This window comes from Plecotus auritus (assembly GCF_963455305.1).
Source record: "Plecotus auritus genome assembly, chromosome: 5".
NCBI lineage: Eukaryota > Metazoa > Chordata > Mammalia > Chiroptera > Vespertilionidae > Plecotus > Plecotus auritus.
The window spans coordinates 103,544,480-103,552,197 of record NC_137776.1 but is presented as its reverse complement, the minus strand read 5'-3'; the positions used below and the strand labels follow the sequence as shown (position 1 = coordinate 103,552,197).

Genomic DNA, 7,718 nt, shown 5'->3' with positions numbered 1-7,718 from the left:
AGACTAGAGGGAGGGCATCCCCACCATCTTGTCAGGCTCCGGAGAGAGGAGGACAGTCTAATCCATGTGGCAGACATCCCTTGTGACAAGGAAGACAGTGGGACCTGGTCCCAGGGCGAAGCCAAACTGAAGAGGATTTCTGGCCTAGAGCTAGGTCTTTTGTCTGAGATGACAGCAAATCAGAAATCCGGAGGTGTGATCCAATTATCACCTCCCAGAGATGAAATGGAGCAGTGTTGAGTGGGGGGGTCAGCAATGGGAAGGAGTGGTCCCCAATCTGGCATCTTCCTTGGCTGGTTGGGGAGGGCCCATAGGGGAGGGAGGCCTAATTGAGGCTGGCAATCATGTCACCCAAGTCGGATTTGGAGGTAAGCCCAGGCTGAGCTGCCACTGCCTATTGCTCTTTGAGTAAACTCAGGGTGATCCAAGCTGGGGCGATGGCTCCTCTTCCCCATGGAACTCTCCTGGGTTTTGGCACCAAATGTTAGGGTCGCCGAAGGAGGAACACACGAGGCCAAAAGGGGTAAAGAATTATGAATTTATTAGGTCATCTGGAAACCCAGATGGGCTAAGCCCCAAAATGGTGCCAGCCCCCAGGGGCGAGGATTCCAAGGTTTTAAAGGACTCTAGGCAGGCTTTTTCTGGGCAGAAAATTCTCTGGGAGGGTCCTAAGGGGAAAAATATTGGTCTTAGCAAGTGGAATGTGGTCTTATCAAGTGCTGAGCAAAAGAGAATGTTGGTGTAAAGGTCAGGGGAGGGGGTATCCATTTAATTATTTGATCAAAGCTAACACTCTGGAGGTGGCACTGAAGAACACAAAAGGGGAAGCTTCCCTGGAACACCACTGACCACCCTACTCCGGCTCTTTCCAGACATAGCATAGTGGCTGTAGGGAGCGGCTATAGGGCTAAGCCTGGGACTGACCTGTGGCAGAGCCACAAACAAGTCCCAGCTTGGAGGGTAGAGCCCTTTATGACCTCCCTAGATCCTTCCTGGGTAGCTAATGGGCTGTGGGAGGTGCAGCAAGTGCTGCCAAAAGTGAAACTCACAAGGACATTGTAACTATGGTGACCACTACCTTGTTTACCTCTGACTATAAAATAAAGGCTCAGCTTGCCTTCTGGATCTGTGTCTGTGGCCTCATCCAGGCACAGGAGATCCACCTAGGCTAGACCCATCTTATTCTGTCCGTCTTTTCTTTAATCCTTCGCCGCCCTCCCTCAGGCTTGCCAAACCCTTGGCTGTGCTGGCACTGCACAAGTGGCCTCCACCTTTTTCTGAGAAACAGCAGGGTCTCTTCAGATCCGCGAGTCAGGAATTGTAGTGTGCACCAGAATTGTCCAGGTGCCTGTTAAAGTGCAGCTTTTTTTAAAGGTCGATTTTTAAATTACTCATTTTAGAGACAGAAACATTGATTTATTATTCCACTTATCTATGCATTTATTGGTTGATTCTTGTCTGTGCCCTGACCAGGGATGAAACCTGTAATGTTGGTTTATGGGGATGAGACTCTAATCAAACTGAGTACCCGGACAGGGCAAAAATGCTGCTTTTTGTAAGCCACCTCCAGAGACAGTTCCAGCAGGCCTACTATGTATTCCGGGCCTCTGCATTTTCGCCAACTCCTGGGTAATTTGGTGAAGGTCTGCACTATACTGAAAAACAGCCCTGGAGCTCAGGCTGCTTTGGGGATTGGTGCTCACAGCCCCACAGTACAATTACCGAGGCTACTGTCGGGGGGCTTAACTGGTCCCCTGCACGGGGAGGTGAGCACTGACAACCGCGAAGACCTGAGCGACGACTCCCAGGCTGGATGCAGCACTTGAACTCCACTGCATGACTGTCACAGCCAGTCCCCAGTCCGGAATCGCCCAGCTGTCTTCCCAGCACGCACCGCGGGGCCTGAACAGCGCCCAGAGCATCCAATCGGCGTTGGGTTTATTGGCTGGTGCCCGCCGTCACGCGCTGGTTGGCCGGTGCGGTGACGTCCTCAGCTCGCGATCCCGCCTTGCATCACCTCGGATGCCGGGCGCTTAGTGTGCGGTTTTTCCCAGGCTCCCGGCGGGCTCTCAGGTATGGCGCGTCGGGAACATAATGAACACGGTTTGGTGGGGATTTTTAAATGTTTCCTGGGCTGCCGCTTAGTTGCGCGCATATCTAGTTCCAAGGAGAAGATTGGAAGGGGTCAGCGGGGCTGAAGAACTGGGAACCGGGCCGAGGTTGCAGCCCTGGGAGCTCCCCTTCAAAGCCGCGTGGCGGTAACCCGTAACGCGGGATGGGGGGCCGCCTTGGTGGGATGGAGCTTGCCGCAGAGGAGCAGGAGGCGGCGAGGTTAGAAATTACTGGGAAATCGAGGTCTCCATAAGCACCTCGAGCGGCGTGCGGGCGGGGCCGGGGAGCGGGAAGTGAACCCCGCTTCTCCTCGGCTCTGACGGCGCCCTGCGCGGGCGGACCTTCCCTGGGGTTGGAGGTGGGAGGAGGCGGCGGCCTTGAACTAATCGATAGGAGTTGAGGTCTTGGTATTTGGCATAATAATGCAGTGATTTTTAATCTTTTGGGCAGTAGTAGCTCCCTGAAAAGTGTTAACATAAGTCTCGTTTTCTCAAAAAAAAAGGAAAAAAAAAAAAAAAAGATAAGCCCTGGCCGGTGGGCCAATGGTTACAGCATCGGCCCGGGGACCTAAGGGTTGCGCGTTGACACTCGTGTTCAAGGGCTCTTACCTCGGTTGCAGTTCCTACCCCGCCCCGGCTGGGGTGCCCATGTTTCCCTCTCTCTTTCCCTCCCTTCCACTTTCTCTAGAAATCAGTGGAAAAATATCCTCGGGCGAGGATTTAAGAAAAAAAAAAAAGTTCAGCTACATATTCCTGACTGTGGTAGAACATCTGCAGAGCATTGGCGCTCACACTTTCATGTACATGCTAATCCCCTGAGGTCTTGTTAATGTAGGTGCTGACTCCCCATTCAGAGTGGGGCGGGGCTGGCCAGGCTACTCTAATAGCTCCCACAGACCAGGCAATCAGGACCAGCCTTGGGGGCATTGGAAGTGACTGAAATAAATGTGTTGATAGCTAAAGATCTTGTCTTCCAATGCGATCCCTTAACTTATACTGAAATAAGGTACTGAACTAGTAGAGCCCTGAAAGACTGGAGGTTGGAACAAGAGCGGGAGATCCAAAATGCCATTAACTTCTGTTTAAAACCGTTTAATGGCACACTCTACTCAGAAATGGATAGTAAGTTAAAAGCCACTTGTACTTCTTTTTTCCCTATATAAAACTGTTGCATCTCAAAAATAATGGAAAGAAAAAAATCCCTTGTAAAAAACTTTTTGTTTTGATTACATGGCTCAATCTCTGTGATTAGGCTTTGATGTTTTCAGAATTTCTAGTCAGAAACCCCAGACTTATAGTTATTGAGTTGTTAAGGTTTTCCATCTTCTCTGTTGTTTTCTCATTATCAGCTATCCTGTCCCCTTCTAATCTGCTATTGGCTTGGAAATCTGGTCACCAACCTAGTTAGGATTATAAAGTAAGACTACATGGGCCTTGTGGGGTAATGGACGTGAGGATACTCAACCAGATAGTTAAGCCCTGGGATGGTCAAGTGTTTCTGCATGAGATTATTAGCAAAATTCTTGTGTTTTTTGGTTTTTTTAAAAAATATATTTTATTGATTTTTTACAGAGAGGAAGTGAGAGGGATAGAGAGCTAGAAACATCTATGAGAGAGAAACAACGATCAGCTGCCTCCTGCACACCCCCAACTGGGGATGTGCCCGCAACCAAGGTACATGCCCTTGACCGGAATCGAACCTGGGACCCTTCAGTCCACAGCCCGACGCTCTATCCGCTGAGCCAAACCGGTTTCGGCAGCAAAATTCTTATAAGAACACTTTTAAGACCTCTCACTAGAGACTGAATCAGTAATTATAAGGTTTGTCCTATCTGAAAGCCACAAATAAGCAATAAAAAGGATAAAATAGAAAATTGGAATGAGCTGGTAATTATTTGAATGTGAGATTCTCATCTTTTTAGCTTTAAAAATTTTTAGGTCTCATTCCTCAATAGCAAGTTACTGTGATTGAAGTTTAACAAATGAGGTTAAAGAGATGAGGTTATTTCAAAAGAGGTGCTTTCTGTCTTGTGATTGTAGGTACTAATTCTTACTATTTTTTTTTAAATATATTTTTATTGATTTTAGAGAGGAAGGAAGAGAGAGAATGAAACATCAATGAGAGAGAATCATTGATCGGCTCCGCCTGCTGGGGACCGCAATCCAGACATGTGCCCTTGAACAGATTCAAACCTGGAACCCTTCAGTCCACAGGCTGATGCTCTATCCCTGAGCCAAACCTGCTAAGGCTAATTCTTACCTATTTTGAGATTTTAAAAATTATTATTGAATTTATATTATCATTAGATAGAATTCCCAAGATTTTTTTGTTTACTTTTAGAAGCATATTGTCTACAGTTACTAAATGTTACATTGTAGATGAAAAGCTGGTAAAGAATGTGATTTGGACACAAGTTTTGCAATAATTTAAAAATACCATATATCACCATCCCCAAGAAATGAAAACAACAAACTCAACATTCTTATCCTACCCCCAGTCATATTTATTTCTTCTCCGAAATAAAACTTGACTCTAACTTGTTTTAAAAAGTCCTATATAATAAAAGGCTAATATGCAAATTGACTAAATGGCTTAATGACTGGTTGCTAAGATGCACACTGACCACCAGGGGCCAGATGCTCGCTGCAGGAGCGGGGTTGGTGAGCACAGCAGCCATGGCGGGAGCCTCCCCACCTCCACATCTGCACTAAGGATGTCCAACTGGGGGGAGCGGGCCTAAGCCATCAGTCGGACATCCCCTGAGGGCTCCCGGACTGTGAGAGGGCATGAATTTTGTGGACTGGGCCTCTAATAAATAAATAAAAATAAAAAGACCATGTATCCCTATTCTACACTGTATATACAAATAACTGAACTGGATCAATGACCTAAATATAGGAGCTAAAAATTCACAACTTTATTTAAGGTAGTGGTTTTTTTCTTTTTTTATTTTTCTATTAATATGTTTTTATTGATTTTCAAAGAGGAAGGGAGATGGAGAGAGAGATAGGAATATTGATGAGACAGAAACACCTATGGGCTGCCTCCTCCATGCCCCCCCTACTGGGAATTGAACCTGGGACCTCTGGGTGCATGGATAGATGCTCAACTACTGGACCACACTGGCGGGAAGGTAGTGGTTTCTTAGACATGACATCTAAAGCTCAAGTAACATAACAAAAAATGGATAAACTGGACTTCACTAGAATTAAAAGTATGTGTTTCGGATAACATGAAGAAAATAAAAAGTCCACAGAATGGGAGAAATCTTTGCAAATTATATAATAGAAGGAGCTTGTATGTGGAATATATAAAGAATATCTTTCGCCGAAACCGGTTTGGCTCAGTGGATAGAGCGTCGGCCTGCGGACTGAAGGGTCCCGGGTTCGATTCCGGTCAAGGGCATGTACCGTGGTTGCGGGCACATCCCCAGTGGGAGGTGTGCAGGAGGCAGCTGATGGATGTTTCTCTCTCATCGATGTTTCTGGCTCTCTATCCCTCTCCCTTCCTCTCTGTAAAAAATCAATAAAATATATTAAAAAAAATATATATCTTTCAACTCAACAATAAAAAAGACAATTATACATTGGGCAAAAGATGAATAGACAGCTTTCTAAGGAAATATAAAAAATGCCCATTAAACACATGCTTCACATAACTAATAATTAGGAAAATGCAAATTAAACCACAATGAGTTACTACTTCCTGTTCACTAGCATTTCCTATAATTCAATAATAGTAATAAGGATTGAGGGCTTAGAGAAACTGGAATCCTCATTCACTGCTAGAATAATAGAAAATGAGGCAACAGCTATGGAAAAAATTTAGGCAGTTTCTCAAAAAGTTAAACACAATTACGATATGACCTGGCAGTTTCACTCCTAGATATATACCCAAGACAACTGAAAACATTAGGTCCACACAAGAACATACATTCATATTCATAGCATTCTTCATAATAGCCAGAAAGTGGAAAGAGTCCTAATGAGTGGGTAACCAAAACATGGCATGTTGATACAATGAAATATTCAGTATCCTTCCTATCTAATAAAGAGGGAATATGCTAATTGACCATCACTCCATCACAAAGATGGTTGCACCCACAGCTGAAGCCAAGTTCCCATAAGGAGCCTTAACGAGCAATCAGCAGGGAACTGAGGCTATGCCCTCCCCCGCCACCCATGGGGCTTAACAGGGGACCTCAGACTGCATCCCCCACCCGGCAGGGCTTCACAGGGGATCTCAGGCCATGCCCCCCGCCCGGCAGGGCTTGACGGGGGACCTCAAGGTGTGCTTCCTGTCCTGATGCTGGGCTAGGGGACCTCAAGCTGCTCCCCCTGCCCCAGTGCCAGGCTGGGGGACCTCAGGCCGCGCTCCCCATCCTGGCACCAGGCCGGGGGACCTCAGTCCACACCCCCCCGCCCCAGCATCAGACCACAGGACCTGAGGCTGCCTAGCGGAGCTTGACAGGGTACCTCAGGCTGTGCTCCCCACCCAGCGGGGATTGATGGGGGACCTTAAGGTGCACCCCCAGTGCTGGGTCGGGGGAACTCAGGCCACGCCCCCTGCCCAGCAGGATTTGACAGGGACCTCAGGCCATGCCCTCCACCCCGCGGTGCTTGACGGGATCTCAGGCCATGTCCCCCACCTGGCAGGGCTTGACGGGGGACCTCAAGGCACGCGCCCTGGTCTGGGCTGGGGGCCTCAGGCCACGGCCCCCATCCTGGAGCTGGGACAGGGGACCTGAGGCTATGTCCCCTGCCCGGCAGGGATTGAAAAGGGTGGGACTGGCCAGGTCTGGATCGAGCCAATGTGGGCGGTGGCCGGCTGGGTCTGGGTCTCAAGCGGTTTTGAGGCACATGTGGGTGGGCAGGGACTTGACTCTGGGTCCCGTGGTGCGCCCAGACTCTGACAGGAGAAAGGTTTTCATATACATTTTACTAATTTTCTTTTATCTCTGACACTTCTATTATAAACAAATGGCAAATATCAATATTAAATTATTTCCTCTAATTAATCCCCTTTTAATGTGCACGAATTTCATGCACCAGGCCACTGGTAAAAAATAATCGTATCTAATAAAACAGTAATATGCAAGTTAACCCTCACTCTGCTACACCCACGGGCCACGCCCACCAGCCAATCAGGAGCGGGTATGCAAATAAACCCAACCAAGATGGTTATAGCCACAGAGAGCAGGAGGGAGGCTTGGGTTGCCCTGGCAATGGAGGAAGCCAAGCTTTCCACCTGCCCTTGCCGGCCCAGGCCTCCACTGAAGGCTACAAAGTTTCAATGATAGAAGATACATAAAAACAAACAGAAATGGTGGCAGCCACAGAGCTGGAAAGAGCAGGAGGCTAGGGTTGCCCGCGGCAATGGAGGAAGCCAAACTTTCTGCACGCCCTGGCCGGCCCAGGCCTCAGCTTAAAGCTACAAAGTTTCAATTATAGAAGATACATAAATCCAAAAAAAAAAAGGCTGCTGTCACAGACCAAGCAGAAGGCTTGGCTCCACTCCAGGCTACAAAGTTTCAATTGTAGAAGATAAATAGACCCCAGATACCAAGGCCTCCACTTGGGTCACCAGGGGGCGTGGCCGCTCTGCAA

At 47.8% G+C, this 7,718-nt stretch overlaps 1 protein-coding gene across 2 annotated transcripts in view; it reads left to right on the top strand.

Moving 5' to 3' along the window:
* The first annotated feature begins 1,983 nt into the window (after positions 1 to 1,983).
* Positions 1,984 to 7,718, top strand: part of IARS1 (isoleucyl-tRNA synthetase 1) — a 109,719-nt gene continuing 103,984 nt past the window's right edge. The window contains exon 1 of one of the 2 annotated variants that reach the window (XM_080670826.1): positions 1,984 to 2,073. The gene's annotated coding sequence lies outside the window, so the exon portion shown is untranslated. The remainder of the gene's footprint in view (positions 2,074 to 7,718) is intronic. The other variant, XM_080670827.1, reaches the window with a different exon arrangement.